This window comes from Protomyctophum parallelum (assembly GCF_964188405.1).
Source record: "Protomyctophum parallelum genome assembly, chromosome: 6".
Lineage (NCBI taxonomy): Eukaryota > Metazoa > Chordata > Actinopteri > Myctophiformes > Myctophidae > Protomyctophum > Protomyctophum parallelum.
In genome coordinates this window covers 27,861,277-27,881,138 of record NC_139701.1, presented here as the reverse complement: position 1 = coordinate 27,881,138, position 19,862 = coordinate 27,861,277, and positions in this window count along the sequence as shown.

Sequence of the window (19,862 nt, the reverse complement as noted above, 5' to 3'; positions counted from 1 at the left end):
AAGGACAAGTTAATGACTAACTTTGTAACTAAGGTGTGCTCCCTCCCGCCTACTTTCTTCTCTATCCAATGGCAGGCCAGATCTGATCCAAAGCAACGCTGTCACTCATAACTTGCCAAACAAGGGAGGGGTTGTGGTTGCTTGGCAATGCTATGGCTTGTAGTGTAGCCTGCAAGTAATGTTTAGACTCTACTATTTCTACATTATGGAGAACGGGTTAAAATGACCCAGTGGGTAAGTTGTTCCAATCCCTTTATCTACAAAACTGCGTTATCATGTGACCAAATCTTTACCTGGCTGTGAAGTTGGGAAGCACATGGAGAAAGTAGAAAACATTCTTTTACACATCGCTCAAAGTAAGATTTCTACAGGTCAGTTTGAATGACAAATTAAAGCAAATTCAGCCAGGTCTAAACATGTACATCATTGATAAAACCGTTTTAGCAAATTTAGCAAAGAAAGTATCTGAATTATTATTCTAACCAATTCCGTCTACAATGGTGGCTGTGGGGCAAAATGACCAAATTCCCTGGGGTAATTGAGCCAATATCCTAATATTAATTACATCATTACCTTTAATTTGGATGAATACATTAATTTAAGAGAAGTTTTTAAAAAGGTATTAATTTCAAAAAGGAAATGTTTATAAATAACAAACCGTATTTAATTGGTTTTATATTGTTTAACCACTAAGAAAATAAATAAGACTATTTGCAAAAGGGGAATGTATTACATTATTTTTGATAAGTGAATTCATTATTTGTTCATGTTTAAATTTAAAAAAAATATATATTACATGGGTCAACTTACCCCTTCACTTACAGTATGCCCTATAACCTGCATGCATGCATTTGTGTGAGCGACCACGTGCACATGTCCCTGCATCTGTGTGTTTACTTGTACAGTATGTACATACTGTAAGACAGAGACTTTTTGAGTCCCTGCCAATTGGGATTCCCTCTGGACATGGCTTTCTTTGTTAATCTAAATTGAGATAATCTACCAGACCACCTTGAAATGAGAAAGGAAAACAGACAAGATAGAGTGTGTGGAGATGAACTGTTGTGTGGTTAAGATGTCCAACCCTGAGGGAAACAGAAAAGTGTCCGCTGGCCCTGAAAGGAAAAGAATGGTGACCCTGAAAACAATAGCGCCACTTCCTGACTCCTCACAGAGTGGTCTGCATCTTCATCTCTCCCTCTCTCTCTCTCTCCCTCTCTCCCTCTCTGCCATGTGTACCAGGATGTCCCAGCTGCATGTCTTGAGGCAGATGGACACGGATTAGGACAGCACTGGGACAGTAATGTGACAACTCAGCAGCACTTGAAGGATACAGGAGGTGCTTTACCTTCCCCCATGCATGCCACAGACTCTGCATTTTACCACAAGGGAAGCAATATGGAGTGGACAGTTGTGTTGTGTCCACACTGTCCAGTCAGTTTGGGCCACACTGGATCAGCAGCAAGTTTTAACCACTGTGTATGAAAATAACTGAGCAGATGAAATAGAATGATCATGACATGGGTGTTGTCTGCATTGTTCTCTGTGCTTTATTCTCTTAGATAGCTGTACAAAAATGTAATAAAGTATGCAATATTACATTTTACATTCTTTAAACCATTAAAATAATAATAATAACTAGAACTGCACTCTGTCGAGTGCATACTTGCTTGTTGCACACTAGTAGGCCATAAATGGCCAACTAGTGCGCAAGCAGAGCGCGCAAGTACTTTCTATTTCTTACGTCATCATTAAGAGCTAGTCATACATATACACACCACGTACTCTGGTCCCAGCAGATCAGGCACAATTTGCTATTTTATTTTTACTGATTATGTATATAGTATACGTATGACTAGCTCTAAATGATGACGTAAGAGATATGGTCATTTGTGGTCGTTTGGTCCCAGCAAAACAGGCACAGATTTGATGTTTTTCTGCATAAACATCGAATGGCGGGACAGCTGTCACGGCGGAAGAGACCGGGCAAAATTATTACTTGCGCGCTCTGCTTGCGCAAGTAACAAGTAATAATAATAATAATAGTATGCCACAAGTGGTGCGATGACAGATTGTATAGGATTGGACCTTGAAGGAGGGTTCCCTAATGCCAGGGGAGGTTTGCTGTTTGTTTAGCCAGGGGAAAGACGAGGGTTAGAGGTCAGGGTCTGCCTGCAGACCAGATGGGAAGATCTCCCTTTATTCTTTTAGGAGGGGGGGAAATAACAACACGTGCTGTGAGTAGTGTGTACTGTACCTAACAATGGACAGGAGGCTTTCTGAGGAAAAGCTGTGAAACAAACAAGGCTGCTACAGTGTCAGGCTCTCTGTTTGGCACCATGGGAATTGCTCTTCATTCCAGATACAATCCAAAAGAATATTTAAAATTGTTGTCTTCTTTTCTATGGCCTCTCACAAACTAAGCAACTATTAGAACATGTGCATTGGGTAATTAATTATGCACGAACCATGATATCCATGAACAAAAGTCTAAAAGCGCTGGTACAGTAGCAGTCCCTAGAGGCTGTGCTGCTCCTTACACCCAACCAGACCTATGCCATCAGACTTCACAGTTGTTTAATCACATGAGCTGAACATGTAATCTTTGTCTTTCATACGATCTTGCAATAGTCAGAAAATCAATCCCTTGCTTCTTCTTTCATGTCAAGTTCAAATGAACTGACTGTGACTGTGGTTAAGTAGGCTAATCAATTGTCAGGTGTGGGGTTGCCATGGCAATCAATTGGCTGAGGCAGAGGCTGGAAATTGCACAGGTGAGGGGATTTAGGCTGATTAAGCCCACTGGCAGAGCCTGACCAGAGCCTTTTGTGAAATTGAAAATTAAATGCCATTCTACAACTCTATTAGGGAGAGACTTTTTAATAAGATAGATCCAAATCATGAATTAATATGGTTGGAGGACTTTTTGCCTCATTCCTTGAAAAGGCCTGGTCAACGAGGAGGAGGGCCATTTACATGTAAAATTTGTTTTCATTTTGTTTTCATTTTTGTTCAAATAGCCTACTGTACAAATATGTATTCATGTATTAATGATGCATCTTCTTCTTCGGGTGTCATGGCGCTTGGCAAACCTAAATGGTGCATTACCGCCACCTACTAGACTGAGTGTGGAAATAGTGTTGTTGTGTTGTGTTGTTGTGTTGTGGGGGGGGGGGGGGGGGGTATCGGAGCCCGGCCCGATACCCGATACTTACTTCAGTACTTTATACGCCTATCGCCCAACTTTGGACATAGGCCACGAACAAGAGCTCTCCAGGCATCCCAGTCCTGGGCCATTTTCTCCAGCTGTCCCCATGTGTGGCCAGATCTCTTCACATCTGCATCTAGGCCACGCCGCCAGGTGTTTCTTGAGCCCCTCTTTCTTCTCCATTGTGGGTTCCAGAACAGGGCGTATCTTGTGATACTAGATGCAGGCTTGCGAAGGGTGTGGCCAATCCATTGCCAGCGTCTTTGGAAAATGTCTTGCTCCACAGCGTGTTGACTTGTTCGCTGCCACAGTTCCAGGTTACTGATTGTGTTAGGCCAGCGGATTCAGAGGATTCCTCTAAGACAGGTGTTGATAAAAGTCTGGATTTTCTTCATGGTGTTAACGGTTGTTCTCCAACTTTCTGCTCCATACAGCAGAACAGGCTTTACCATGGAATTAAAGATCCTGGTCTTGGTTCTTTTATGGTACGATCTGAGGATCCCCACGCGTACGTTACCAGTCGGCTAAAGAGCCAGGCCCAGGCAAGCAGCAACGCAGCACCAAATAGCCTGCCCTACACCATACATTCATATAGACACTCGACAAAGCCGGATGACTCCGTGGTGGTTGGCAGATAATTTACAACTGTGCCAACCGAGTGCCCAAGAGACATTTTGTAACTCTGATCCTTGACTTCTATATCTTCTATGAAATAGAGAAACAAACTTCTATTTATTGCATTGAGCAAAGGAGCTTGCAGTCTAATTTGCAACAGTCTTGTTCCCTTCTGTTTATGGCCAAGTCTCACTATCAGACAGGGCTGCTTTTATGGAATACCAGCCAATCAGCTCAATGAATGACAGAGACAGAGGTGTTTACTGTTGGCTGTGTTCAGCTGTAGCTAGAGCGCTTGTGTCCCCAAAGCACTGTCTCCCCAAAGCACTGTCCCAAAGCACAGTTATCAATCAGTATTCAGTACAGATGTAACGCTCTGACTTATGTTAATGAGTTGAGTAGCGTTATCTTATCTGTAGATTTCAGTTTGGTTTGTTTTATTTTTTTCTCTCAATACATTTCTTCCTCCCTCCAACCATACAAAAAGTACTAGTGAATTATTTTTTTTGCTCTCTAGTCTCTACAAAGTCTAATAAGCAGTAGCTAGCCTTTCTTTCACACTGTAGTCAGGCATTATAATTATGAGTTTTAAAGCATAATATTATATTGCACTATAATAGTATGGTATATTATTTACTTATTTATTTCCATTATTACTAATAAATAAATAAATAGACGATACGCTATTGGTATAACGGTTTCAAAGCAGGACGAGGTAGGGGAGGGTTCTTTACAAATAAATCCATTATTTGTTTAGTTCAAAAACGTTCAGGCTTTGTCTAGGTTGAAATCAAAACAACTTCCTCTATGAGTAAAAATGATATATTCAAGCAATATGGTAATCAGTCATTTCTATCCCTTTACTGTTTGGGTTGGACTTTATGACTGTGTGTGAACTAACTGGCTATAACAATAGACTGAGTGAATAACTCATTGAAGCAAAGTCGTCCCACTGAAATAACAGCGTGCCTTCCGTAGAAGTGCTTGCTTTAGGACTAAGGCACTCAGAATGTGAATGGTTTTTATGTCACTTCCCTCTGCATGGTCAGGTTTCATCTCATGGTGACTGACTGAGACACAAAAAGTCATATTACTGCATTTTTTATAGGTCCATCTGCATTTCTTCTTGCATTCGTATAGTGATTACACAACAGTTTGAGTATAGGTTACATTTTTGAATGACAACTCGTGTCTGAAATATCACATGAATTTGGGTTAACCCATTTTGGGCGGGAACCCATTTTGGTGTTAACATCATGTCGTGCTTTAGCTATTGAAAAATAGCAGATCTACAAGCCACCGAGTGGCGCGCTACGAGCTTGTAGGTCTGCTTTGAAAAATCGAAGAGCGACTGACATAAAAGACATTTTTAGAATCTGATCTCAGGTCAGAATGAAAACTGTCAGGATGTAGAAGACATTTTTAGAATCTGATCTCAGGTCAGAATGGGTTTGAAGTATTTATTTACAGTACATTTCAAGCACAACTCAATACCAAAAACTGTTAACTGTGAGTGGACGACCCAATAAAGCATTACAGCTGACAGCTGACAGCTATCCCGTAACCCCGGAGGGTCGTTGGGGCAATACACTTGCACTACACTTGTTTACAAAAGGGTCCACCTTGTTCAATTCATCATAACATTTACTGTAGAGACATGACACTTCTATACACTTCTATATATATATATATATATATAGCAAAAAACAGGAAATCATCATCATAAAGGGAAAAAGGGGTGGGTGGGGGATTCAGATTTTACAGGGGCCAGTTTCGAATAGCAGCCATCCGTAGGTGCCCTTTGAGAGTGGTTTTGAAGGAGTCAAAGGATTTATTGAGCGTTGGTATAGGGCGTTCCACATTTTGGTGCCTTGGTGGCATAGGAGCGAAATTAATTTAGTCCCTTGTTTGTGCCAAATCTGGGTTGCACATGGTTTATTGAGCTCCCTCTGGTGTTGTGGGTGTGGACTTCGTTGACATTAAGTAATGTTGATGATGAAAACATGATTCCTATCATCTGCTACGAGAACAAGTGTGTTGCCTATAGCAACCACACTAATGATTATGGTTAATTAACTGGGTGAGGCACCCAGTTATTATTATGTATGTGTCCCTTTTATGCCCATATATGGAGTTCTTTGTCAGGCCTGCCCAAATATGGAGTCTATGCAGTGATGTCAGAAGTGATGTCAGCTGTGTCCCCGTTTATGCCCATATATGGAGTTCTTTGTCAGGCATACCCAAATATGGAGTCTTTTCTGTCGGTTCTGGACAACCGTGGGTTCCTGTGGGGGTGTGGAACGCGTGTGTCGAATTTGAAGTCGGTGGGGCGAACGGGTCTCAAGTTACGTGGATTTCAGACGTTACGTACACACAGAGACTTGGTGCATTTATAGATAGATGATATGTCTGATGATGATCTATTGACCCACATTATGTCACAGGGGTCTAAGAAGTTTATATGGAATAAAAATGTTGTCCGTAATAAAACTTTTGTCCAGAATAAAGTCAGGCAATTACTATAGTCTGTTTGCCTCTGGCAACCACACTAATGCAGGTGAAATGTTTATTCAGTGGAGCACATCTCTCCACTAGGACAGGTGGAGCTCCATTTGGACAAGTCTGATTGTTACTTGTAGGTCTGTACTCTGTACCAACATATAAGTGGTGGTGTGAGCGATGTCATTTCATTATGTTACAGAACAACACTTGAGTAGTTGAGATTTACTGGCCTTGTCTTGTGTGTAAAATGTTGAGGTGGACTGAGAATATGAACGGACCAAGAGGACATTATGGAACAGTGACGGTCGGACACAAGGTGTACGCGATTGGAGGGCATAACAGAAATGTGTGGAAACTCAGTGACCATGTTGAAGTTCACGTCTACAACACAGTTTCTTTTCACTGGAAGAAGTTGCCTCCGATGACACCTGGAAGAGAACATCACCATGAGGTTCCCGCCATGCGCTACGCCCACACAGTTGTACTGATTGAAGATCTTGTCTACCTCTGGGGAGGTAGATTCATTAATCCAGGTTACTGCAACGTGCTCTATGCATTTGATGTCAACACCCACAGATGGTTCAAACCACAGGTTTCTGGGCCTGTTCCAGAGGGGAGGGGCAACCACACAGGCTGTGTCTTGGGGAAGGTCATGTTTATTCATGGCGGATGCAACAAGACTGGAACCACTAATATCATGTACAAGTTGGACACCAGCACAATGGTCTGGTCTTTAATTAACACCAGAGGAACTCCACCTCCTGATTCATATTGTCACTCTGCCACCATCATTGGAACAAAGATGTTTGTATTTGGGGGCTGGAGTATGCGGGACTGGTACTACAACACCATCAGAGTGTTTGACACAGAGACCAACCACTGGCTGAACACACCTTCTACATGGCCTCTTCCAGAAGAACGTGGTCTTCATTCAGCCGTTGCCTACAATGGAGAGCTGTACGGTGGCTGGAAACGGGGCCAGTGGTTCGATGATCTGTGGAAATTCAGTCCAGAGTCCTTGTCCTGGATGAAGGTTGAGCCCAAGGGGAAAAGACCGTCTCTGACGTCTAATATGTGCTGTTGCATGGTGGGAGATCGTATCATCTTCTTTGGAGGATTAGAAACAACAGATGTCTTAGACTTCAGTCCTAGCCTCAAGACATTATGTAAGCTAGCAGTTATTCAGTACGGTGTGGAGCAGTCCGACCTCCCACACAACATCAGGTGGGAACTGACAGCCATGACTACCAACAGCAACAACTGGAACTTGAAACATTATTGTAGCCTACTATAAAAACTAAAAAGGTCTATTTTCCCTTCATCTTTATCCTTTTTAGTGTAATAGTATTAGTTTACTATAATTAGATTAATACACGACAATCAACACTATCAAAGCAAACTGCATAAACAATAAGTTTGCCTTTTCTACAAAAATAAAACTTACAAGTTAGTTACAAGGCTGCATTCTGTCGCGCGTGTCGAACTGTCATTCTCTTGTAGCCTATAATTTATTTCTCAATAAGAAATTCAGTCCAGAGTCCTTGTCCTGGATGAAGGTTGAGCCCAAGGGGAAAAGACCGTCTCTGACGGATGATGTGCTGTTGCATGGTGGGAGATCGTATCATCCTCTTTGGAGGATTAGAAACAACAGATAGCCTGTATGTCTTAGACTTCAGTCCTAGCCTCAAGACATTATGTAAGCTAGCAGTTATTCAGTACGGTCTGGAGCAGTCCGACCTCCCACACGACATCAGGTGGGAACTGACAGCCATGACTACCAACAGCAACAACTGGAACAAATAACGTGCGTGTTCTCACTGGATGCTGAAGACCTTCATATACTGGCAACACATGAGCAGCCATAGCTGAATGTGTAGAGATGCCGCTTGGGAAAACCAGCTGGGGTCGATTCCTGACCCCCGCTATGTGTCACGGTGTCCCTGAGTAAGAAACACTTAATACAAGACACTTGGTCATACTGTAACTAACACTTTCAGTTGACATAACATTTCCAAAATATCTACTGTATACATGTTGCACAAAGCCCTCCTTCATTTAAGTATTTGTGTGAGCTTTTGTTCTGGCCCTGGCCTCACTGCTTGAAGCGTGCCATGTTATTCATAAAAAGAAAGAGGCTAAATTGGATGTTTTCTTCACAGATGACCAGTAGCCTAATTATCCGTGGCAGTTATGTTTGTTAGTGCAATGCATGGTGCTGGTTGGTGGTAACGCGTGAATTCAGTTTGTGTCCGAGCATAGGCACGGTAACGCCCCGCCTGCCTGTGATTGGCCTACCGACACTGTCCTCCGACGTGGATATGCTGGATCATGATGCCTGGATAGTCTGATGCGAGGTTACTCCGTGGTGGGAAATAATACAAGTAGTATGGTATGATACAAGAGAACGCTAACTTGTACGTTTTATTTTTGTAGAAGAGGCAAACTAATATTGTTTATTCCGTTTGCTTTGATGGAATAATTGATTGAACATGCACGTCATAATATGATTTGATTTGGGTGTGTTGTAAAATAAAGTGTTTGTGTTGTGTAATTTGTTTGTATGTGTAAACTTGAAACATTATTGTACTATAAAAACTAAAAAGGTCTATTTTCCCTTCATCTTTATCCTTTTTAGTGTAATAGTATTAGTTTACTATAATTAGATTAATACACGACAATCAACACTATCAAAGCAAACGGCATAAACAATAAGTTTGCCTTTTCTACAAAAATAAAACTTACAAGTTAGTTACAAGGCTGCATTCTGTCGCGCGTGTCAAACTGTCATTCTCTTGTAGCCTATTATTTATTTCTCAATCTCACCACGGAGTAACCTCTCGTCTCGGAGGACAGTCGAGACGGGCAGTGTCAGTAGACCAATCACAGGCAGGCGGGGCTTTACCATGCCTCAGCCATGCCTATGCTCGGACACAAACGGAATTCACGCGGTGGAAACATGTCCTGGGGAGTTTATTCTATAGGTGTATATCAAATGTGAATGTTGAGCAAACAGACGATCAGACAGGAGCCGAGCCCCTCTACCCCCCCGCTCCACACAAGCTCTTTCCTGTATGTGCGTGGGGGCCCGTGGGGCGATTCCTGCCCCGCACTCCCTTTACTTCCTTTACACACACATATCAGCCTCCAGCAGCAGCACCTCTTCCTGAACATGGCTCCAAGTTCTCTGGCAGTAACAGACAAGTAAACAGAACTCATCCATCTCTCTCTGCGATCTCTAACTCTCAGTTTTTCACTGGCCCGCTGTATCAATATAATTCCCAAGGTACTGCTCTGTCAAATACTGCTTCCGGGGCTTCTCTGTGATCAACTCTGCGCTCACACATGCTCAAAACCTCTGTTGCAGCAGTTCACGTTTTTTCCTTTCAGCGCGGCTCCCAGGGTGTTATTCAACTTCCTTAAACCCCTTGTAATATTCCAGAGACTCGTTGGCTGGACTAAGCACCACTCCCTTTCCTTGATTTCCTTGATATTCATATTGATATTCCAAAGGGAGAGATATTCTATTCCTGTAATCATGATTTTCTGCCTGAACATAATAATAACACAATGGAAAAGCCAGCTGTTCTGTCTGTGGCCTCAGAAGTGCCCAACTATCAATGTTTCTCTTGACTAATAATTTACTATCAAATAATTGCCACCTCTGTTAGACAAGATTCTGATAAAGTTCTAAAATTCAAACCCATTTGCGTTAGAAGACCTGGTTACCTTACACAGACAGTAGGCTATAGCCATGAGGAGTAGTATAGAAGATGTCTGGAGGACAAGTTGATAGGAAAGTTTAATGCTGATGAAGATACTTGGGTGTAAGTATAGTAGAAATGCTCACAATGATCATCTATTAAACTCCAACCCTCCCCAGGCCTCTTCTTTTTGTCATTAACAGAATCATGCTTGTGACCAAAATGATAAAGCTAACCTATGGGTAACATTTGTGTCATAGAATAGGACAAAGTAATACAAAGCAAAACCTTCACAAATGTGTTTTTCTAATCATACTGCATGCAATCCTGTATCATTATGTACCATTATGGTTTACACTTCCTTACATTAAGAACTATCATAATATCATTAGTGGGTTTTGTAGGTGTGAGTGTGCAAGTGTGGCGAGGGGGTCACAATGTGCAGTAAAGTAGGCTACCTGTTTACTACAACTGAACCAGCAGACATCAACATCCATCACCGTTCTGGGGGAGTGTTGTGTCAACGTCCGGGTTCATCATGATGGGGGCCTGGCAGTGGACTCATGGACCCCCATCCTCTCCCCCGGTGCCCCACCTTTACCCTGGACAACAGCTGTGGGACGACCCGTCTTTCACTGTCGCCCCGATTTAATACTTTGACGTATACTGTGTTGTGCACCGAAAATAGCCGATCTACAAGCTCACAATGCATTAGCAGACGTAACATGTTGTGTTCTTGTAGATCTGCTATTTTCAGATTGCGACACCATCGTATGACAGTGCATACTTTTCCAGTGAGGGACAGTCAGATGGACAGACTGTAGGGAGGTCGGGTCGGTTGCTCTGATGTCCACTGAGTTTTCACACACTCAATGCTGGATAATGATACATGCATACTGTAGCCTACATAAAGCAAAAACTGAAGAGAGGTTCTGTAAAATCGAGGAAGTCGAAAGATAGTCTCTGGAAATTTGCATATAGAGTATACTATGGATTCCATTGTGCTGTAGCAGTCATTCAGGTATTTTTTTCAGCCCAGGATATATGTGTAACATTAATTCAGAGAGACAATACATAGCTCATTAAAATATAATCGTGAAACCCCCCTGACACAGACATGGACCGGCACCCATTTTCTGTTTCAAATAACATAGAAATGTTGTATTATTGCCATATGAAATTCAATGTGATTTCTGCGTTATAATGTTGGCTGCTGTACAGTTTATTGTAAATTTATGACAGATTATTCACTGTTGACATATTGTTGAATCTATTCAAATATTTCAGCAAATAGCAATACAATAGCATGGAAACCAGCTGGGGACAGTAAATTACACTTCCATGAAAATATATATTTTTGGGAATACTTCCAAATGTAATACACGTGACTAGAGGTTTGCGCACATTCGGCGTGCTCACATCATGCACCTGTAACCCAGCAAGCCTTGCACTGCGTCGACGCGAGTGTCACGTGATCGGCCGTAGGCCAATCGGAAGAAGGAAACACAGGAGTGGAGTTCCTGTTCCTGTGTGTTTTTAAAAGATCAAAGTCAAAGATCAAAGTCGTACGATATGTCACACACGTTACCGCAGTGAAATTTGTTCTCCACATTTGACCCATCTCTTGGAGCGGTGAGCCGCAGCCAAGGAGCGGTGAGCTGCAGCTGTGCCGCGCTTGGGAATCATTTGATTAGTTGAGGCTGTTTTCTCAGAATGTATAGGCGCCATCCGCGGTGAGTGAACAGAGCGCGGACGTTCTGGGATCATTTCTGTTGTTATGCTGTGTCGAGGTTACAATATTAATTAATAATATTACAATAAAAACGCTTCTGAATGATTTTCTGAAGAGAAATAGAGTAGTTCATGGATCATGGATCTATATTGGGATCTCACTTGTGACTTTGTTTGCAGTTCAGAGACTTTAATAGTGCCCTCAATCGATCAGTTTCTATACTTGTATTAATCTAATTTATCTTGAGAAATTAATATGTTAATCGTCTTAATAAGATAAACTGCAATAAATACTGTAGGTCTGCAATAAATCTGAGCCTATGAGCTCTTGGCCTGGGCCCCTGGGCCCTGTAGAAGTGAAAAAGGTTTGGTAATCGTACCCTCATGGTGGGACAGAATCTGGTCTGGTGATGTTCTTCAGGGAGGACCTAAAGAGGTTTTTCATGTGGATCTCGAAAGTTAATTGATGGTCAGACCTTACAACAAAATCTATGACTACAGTTGAGAGGAGAAAGTACTGATCAGAGAAGGGGATGTAGGTTATACGACCCATGGCACGGGGTACCAACTGAGATCCTGAATATGCTGTTGCTATCAATTGTGTGTAAGTGTGCTGTAAATCTTGTTGAAAGCTTGTGCTTTTGGCTGCAAGTCAGTGTGCCCAGGGTCCCAATGTCTCACAATCCACCTATGCTGGTCAACAAAATTAACAGGAGCCCTCGTACAAGGTTTCTTCGACTGCATGCACCTCTTGGTACCACAGCACCTCAAAGGCCCTTAAAACAAGGCTCCAGATAAACTGATCAGGCTACTACTGGGCCTCACCCCCCGAACCCACCTCACCCCTGCCCACTTTGACAGGCTGGAATGGCTTAGGGATGACGACAGAGTACAGCGTCTTCAATGGGTCTTGCAAGATTCGATACACCACCAAGATACCCATGTACCTGTCCTGTCTAAATACTTCCTTAATGTCAACGAAGTCCACACCCACAACACCAGAGGGAGTTCAACAAACCATGTGCAACCCAGATTCGGCACAAACAAGGGACTAAATTAATTTAGCTCCTATACCACAAAAATGTGGAACGCCCTACCAACAGTCATTAAGACATGTGAATCCCTTGACTCCTTCAAAACCGCTCTCAAAGGGCACCTATGGACGGCTGCAATTCGAAACTGCCCCCCGTAATATCGGAATCCCCCACCCACCCCTTTATATGTTTTTTTCCCCTTTATACCTCCTTTATGATGATTTCCTGTTTTTGGCTATATAGAAGTGTATATTTGTACAGTACTGTACGTCTCAAAATGTTATGATGAATTGAAAACGGTGGACCCTCTTGTAAACAAGTGTAATGCTTTATGGTCCCGTTACACACCGGCATTCCAAAGCCCGCTATTCAGACACACCGCCATTCCGACGCGCTCATTACTAACTCCGTCCCTATCCCTAAGCGCACACGGAAGCCACGTAGTCGGAATGGCGGTGCGTCGGAATGGCACTCTGTTCCCGTGTCGTCCACTCACAGTTAACAGTTTTTGTATTGAGTTGTGCTTGAAATGTACTGTAATTCTGCAAACTGTTTTATAAATAAATAAATAAATACTTCAATCAATCAATCAATGCATAAGCAGTAATCCATAGGACCCTGTGTACTCTGTGTATCACTCAACGTGTTGTCAGTTTCACACTGCCATACACACATCCTGTTCACCCTGCCCGCCACTACTACAGCTAACACATCTGTTCACAACATTCCAATACTGTGTGTGTCAACTCATCCTTCCAAAGTGTTTCTATCCTTAAGATTACTTTTATTGTCTCCACCAGGCCGAAGGCATGGGGGGAGAGTATGTTTTGCACTCCGTCCGTCCGTCCGTCCGTCCGTCCGTGTGTGTGGCGAAGGCATGGGGGGAGAGTATGTTTTGCACTCCGTCCGTCAATGGTCAATGCCAAATTTTGCACACACACTCCCTGGATGCCAACGATGAACCTCTGCCCCAAACTTTCCAGAACGGCCTGTTATAGCGCCACCAGGATGCCTTTGCTTTGTGCAAAACAAGTTTTTGCACAGCACACCTACAGATTTTGTCCAAACATCACGCAAATTGGTACACAGTCTCTCTAGAGCCATTCAACCAAACCGGTCTTTCAGATTTCTCAGACTCCATCCTGATTGGTTAAGATTGGCTTCCAAAGTTCACAGGAGTGCTCAGTTTCAAACAAAATGCTGCAAATCATGAACACATCGTGTGATTTCCGTGAAATTGTGCACCCACATTCCCACTAGGCCGAGGACAAAATGCCACATGAACAATTTCAACTCAGCCTCAAGGTGGCGCTATAACTGGCCAAAAAGTGTTTTTACCTCTAACTGCACGGATCTGTGGATAACCTGGTGGAGACCTGTGCCCAGAAGGGCACTTTTTCTAGTTGAAGTTCTGCTTTATGGGGTAGTATCAGTAGAAAGTGACAGGAAAGCTGGGGGAAGAAGAGGACATCAAACAGCATAAAGTTGTTACATAGTGTACTTTCAAAGTAGGCCTACCTTCATTCTTCTCCATTCACAGCCTCTTTGCATAAGGAATAACAGTGCTGCTTAAGAGTCTGTTTCCTCTTTGCTTAGTTGTCATAGTGAAATGTAAGTATAGTACTAATATTGACTCATGGGTACTACTGTTCTTAGAAGATTTCTTAGAAGATACAATGTGGGAACTGTGTGCCCAAGTTAAATTATTTACTTCAGTCCCTCCATATCAATATCCCTAGAAAGTACTTTGTACAGTTTGATAGAATTTGTACGAAGTTTTTATGGAATGGGAAACGGGCTCGGATGCGACTAGCCAGACTTCAGCTCCCGTTAGAAAAAGGAGGGCTGGGACTTCCCAATTTATTGTTCTATCACTACGCCTTTAGGACACCTGGCTCACTGGGTTCTCCCCCCTGAGAGAGCACCGCCCTGGTATCAGATCGAACAATTGGCTCTTTCCCCTCTCCCTCCTCTTATCGGTTTATCCACAAAAAAGTCTCCCAATGCTCAAGCGCACCCTGTCATTTCCCATTTACAAGAAACATGGAAAACAATTTGTCGAATTTTCAAAACAAACCCATACCTCAGCTCAGAATCAAGTATTTGGCGGAATCCTAATTAAATTGCATATTAATAAAGCTCCATTTGTATGGAAGGGATGGGTGAATAAGGGAATTCTGACTTTCGGCCACTTATACAAAGAAGAGACTTTAAAATCATTTGATGACCTTGTTACAGAATTTGACCTTCCCAGATCTACATTCTGGCAATACTTGCAATTAAGGCACTTACTATGTGGAATATTTGGTTCACCCAGAACTCCACCTCAGTATTCTGAGGTGTTGCATGGCATCACCATGGTGTTTGGTACAGGTCACGAGGCCTCATTTTACTATTCTAACATCTTCATTGAAAACACCAGGGTACCTGGCGTGTCAAAAACTGTGTGGGAGAGGGATTTGAATATTGATATTGAAGAGGAGGAGTGGGATGAAATCTGCAGAAATTCAACAAAAATGTCTAGAGATACCAGAATCAAATTGATTCAATTTAAAATTCTCAACCGCTTCTATTGGACACCCTCACGATTGCACAGACTGGGTCTTAAGGACACAGCTGAGTGCTGGAAGTGCAAAGATCCATCTTCAGTGGGCACCCTGGTTCACGCTTTGTGGGTCCTGTAATTGAGAGTTATTGGAAACAAATTCATAATTGTATCTTAGAAACGGTTGATTTTCCCTTCTGCCCTAGGCTTTACATACTGGGTGACCCAAAGCAGGTTGCTCACTGTGATTATGTAGGTTTCATCCTCACGGCTATCATGATTGGTAGACAGGTGCTGATGAGGGGTTGGAAAGCGTCAGGGAGTCCCTCGTTTCATGACTGGTTTGTGGAGTTAGGCAAGGTTGCAGCATACGAAGAAATGGCATATAGGAGGTCCGACAGACTGGACAAATATATACGGAATTGGGGAGGATACATAATGCATATTGCTGTCAATCCCATTGTGGTGTGAGCGCAACGTCTGGTTTTCTCTCTTTTTTTCCGTGAATACAGTGTAAATTGATATTACCCAGGTGTAATGGCATTTCTCTTTCCCTTTTTTATTATTAATTTGTTTTATTATTATTTTATTGTATTGTATTGTATTGTCTGTATATTGTTTTATCTTTTCTGTAAAGATTTCGTTGTGTAATGTATTTATTATTTTCTTTCTAGTTTTGTTTCGTTTGTTGTCTTAATTGTTTGAAACTAAATTGAAAAAGCAATAAAAATTTGAATCATAAAAAAATAATACAATGTGGGTCAAATTGGTTACATGTAAAACAGCAGCTTTGGTGTCTAAAGAAAACAAACTGCCACTACTTTGAGGATCTGGAACTGACAAAGGCCTCCAGTGATTTAAGTATGATTCAAGTCAAGTCACATTTATTTGTACAGACCTTAATCACTTACTGTCTCACTATTACTGTCTCAAAGAGCTTTACAGGGCCACGTTTAACAAGGGAAACAAATGACACCCCTTTTGATACCGTCTCTCAATCGACAAGGAAAAGCTCATGTGAAACATAAGGGATGCATGACTTTTTGAAAAGCAATATTTGAAATATTCCCAACTGAAATTGTATTTTTAACTTGGTTAACATTGGCTTAATAGACATACTCTCAGTTAGAATTATTTAATAAACATTTTCACATTATTTAATTTGTCTATGTTAGAATTATGCATTAGGTGATCTCAGCGATCACCAAGATATCAGAATTACATTCATACAGTATAGTCAGTAAGTCTATAAGGGCAGTGGGGAAATTTGATGTGTCCTTAGTTTATTATTCCATAGGGCTGAATACAACTCCATTGGGGCACGGTCCGATGACCGCCTTGTTCCACTGACCTGTGTGGGAAACATGCGGTGGAGATGATAAGTGCTTGGACTTGTCAGCCTGTCACCATGTAGTGTTGGAAAGCTCCTTGTTTTTGAAACACTCAGTTGACAGATAAGCTATGAGCGTAAACATTGGATTAATAAGGGAAGATTTGCACAGTTTGTACGTGTTTATCTCTATGGAAATCTGATGTGCTTTTCTCTGGCAAGGTTCAAAATAATACCACACATTCACATTTTTCACTGTAAAAACGGTATAAGCATGTAAAATTGCAAGCTGGCATTCACACACACACACACACACACACACACACACACACACACACACACACACACACACACACACACACACACACACACACACACGCACACACACGCACAATGATGTGGTGTTTCCTTATCAGACAACACGGCGGAGGAAGTAGCGGTGGGTCGGGGGTGTGTGAGTGGGTTGGGAACTTGGGGGTCTCTAGGGGGCTGAGTGAGAGGTGTGAGCGGCACCCTTACTCAGACTCCCAGGGTCCAGGGGGATCAGTGCGTGTGGAGTCCTGCCAGCTCAACACACAATGAGCGGAAATGGGAATTTAATACAAACTTTCTCACAAAGTCTCAAACACCTCCCCACTCCCAGACACAACCCGACTACCAGCTCTGCCACTAAAACCACAACTATAAGTGAGTGACACTAACCACTGTGTGTGTCTGGGAGTATGCCCTGTACAGCCTTCATTAGGAAGATAATTCGGTTATTCATTTATTTTAAATGCCATAAAACCCATAGAACATCGCAATGTGAAGCCGTGAGCTGAGGCAGATGCTGCGGCACACAAACTGATTATAGACATCACAAGAGCTTGAGGAAGCTGGCAATTATGACCGAGTCATTCTAGTTTGTATTTCATTTGGTTGCTACCTATCAATCATTACCTGGCAATCCCCTGGAATCCCCTCAAGTACACCTGGTGGTCCCACTGGACCCCACATTGAGAAAGAGTGCCTTAATAGTATCCTTATTAGTGCCTTATTACCTACGGAAACTGGTCTCACCCATCTTTATTTGGTAACATCTGTAAATGTATTTCTGATTGTTTGACATATATGTATATAGTGCCACTGACTGGCCCATTTAGACATTATTGTGTTTTTTGGCCGAACCAGAGAGCTGTGTCTTTTGTCCTCGAGTGTCATCCAAAAGCAAGCATAATAATCAGCAGCCATCACTCTCACAACAAACAAGGTTTGTAGTAATTACTACGAGACAACAAAGGCTTCTGGACACAATGGCTTATGTCTGAGGAGTGCAGAGCCAGGTCTCCACCCTGCATATCCCCCCTGAGACAACTTCTTATGCGCGTGCGCGCACGCGCACGCACGCACGCACGCACGCACGCACGCACGCACGCACGCACGCACGCACGCACGCACGCACACACACACACACACACACACACACACACACACACACACACACACACACACACACACACACACACACACACACACACACACACACACACACACACACACACACACACACACACACACACACACACACACACACACACACACACACACACCACTTGGGGAATGAACAAGTAGGCTACTATTCAAAGTTTTGAACTTCTTGTGGGTTGCATATTTGAGATAAATATAAAAATAACTACAACATGTAACAAACCCTAATAAACAGGGCTGCAGATTCTTCTCATTGTTCAAAATTGAACCTATGGCTACAGAATGGATGATCAGCCCTGCTCCACAAAGGACAAACAGAAGGGTGTAGAGAGAAGGGATCAGACAAATAGTGTGCGCTGCTGAAACAACATAGAACAGATTCTTCTTGGATGTGATGTCAAAAGAGAAAACATCAAATGATGGCTCAACAGTCAACACAGATGCTTCAATCTCTGCAACAACACTCATTCAAAGTTAGTTATTGAAACTCTGAGTGAACACAAATCTGTACAATCAGCATTACAATAACACTCAGAACTTGGTAGGTATGCAGAGAAGGATTCTTTAGTGTGCGTTTGTGTGGGACAAAGACTGATGGACAGAAAGGAGAGAGAAATGTCTACATTAACACTACATTAACACACTGTATGCATGTGTGTGCACATGCCAGGCTGTGGGTGTGCGTGCGTGCGTGTATCTGTCTGTGTGCGCACGCTTGCATGCGCAATGGAAATAAGGCCCTCTCAAGGTGATCTGCTCTTTGCTGTGGTCAAGGGGACCCTAAGGACCTTAGCCAGCTAGGCGCCAAGGCCCTTTGTTTGCTCTCAATGCAGACTAAACAATTCTAACCTGCCTGCAATCATTAGGATTCTTTAGCTTTTTAACCTGAGTTTGCCAAGCCAATGGTGCACAGCATTTACTCATTATGGTTTTCAATCTGGGATTTGTTGAGGCCATTGCACAGGTCATAGAATGATACGATACAGTTTCACCTATTGAGAATAAAACTTGTAGCCTAGAGCAATCCCTGTTGCTCCTGCAATCGAAAACAGGAAATCTCAAACAATAAGAACTTGTGTCAACATCAAGTCAATTGTCCGAGGCTGCAAGGAAATGTATAAGAAAACATAAAATCGGCCATAACAAAGCCAACCCGTCTGCACTGAGAAAATGAGCAAAAGGGTGAGCTGGATTATTGTTCTAAATCAAGCTAAATGTTTCCAAGTAAAATACTGTGTATGACCAAAGGAATATGGCTGAAATGACAGAAGAGACACAACAAGCATATTGTTCATCGTTTCCTGAAGCTGACTGACTGGACAGCGAGAGTATAGGGTCAACTGACCATAAACTCTGCATGGATTGTAACCAACTCATTGAAGTGAAGAAACAAAGCTGTTGCATTTGGCAAAACATGATACCAGCTGTTACATTTGGTGTTCTAACTCATCAAAGATTAGAAGCCAAGAGCAGCAGTAAACGCCAGTGTCAGGCATGGAGTCTAGGCTACTTGATGCATGCACAGTGGATACAGTACAAACATAACAGTGGCCTACACATTGGATTTAATACAGACTAATCAACACAGACTAAGCAGTTTTTCTTTATTTGAATGGCTTGACACTAATCATTGTGCTGCATTAAATACACCACATCAAAGAAAGAAAACCAATAATAAAGACAGATAGATATTATATATAAATAACTTTAAAAGTGTAGGCCTATAGGC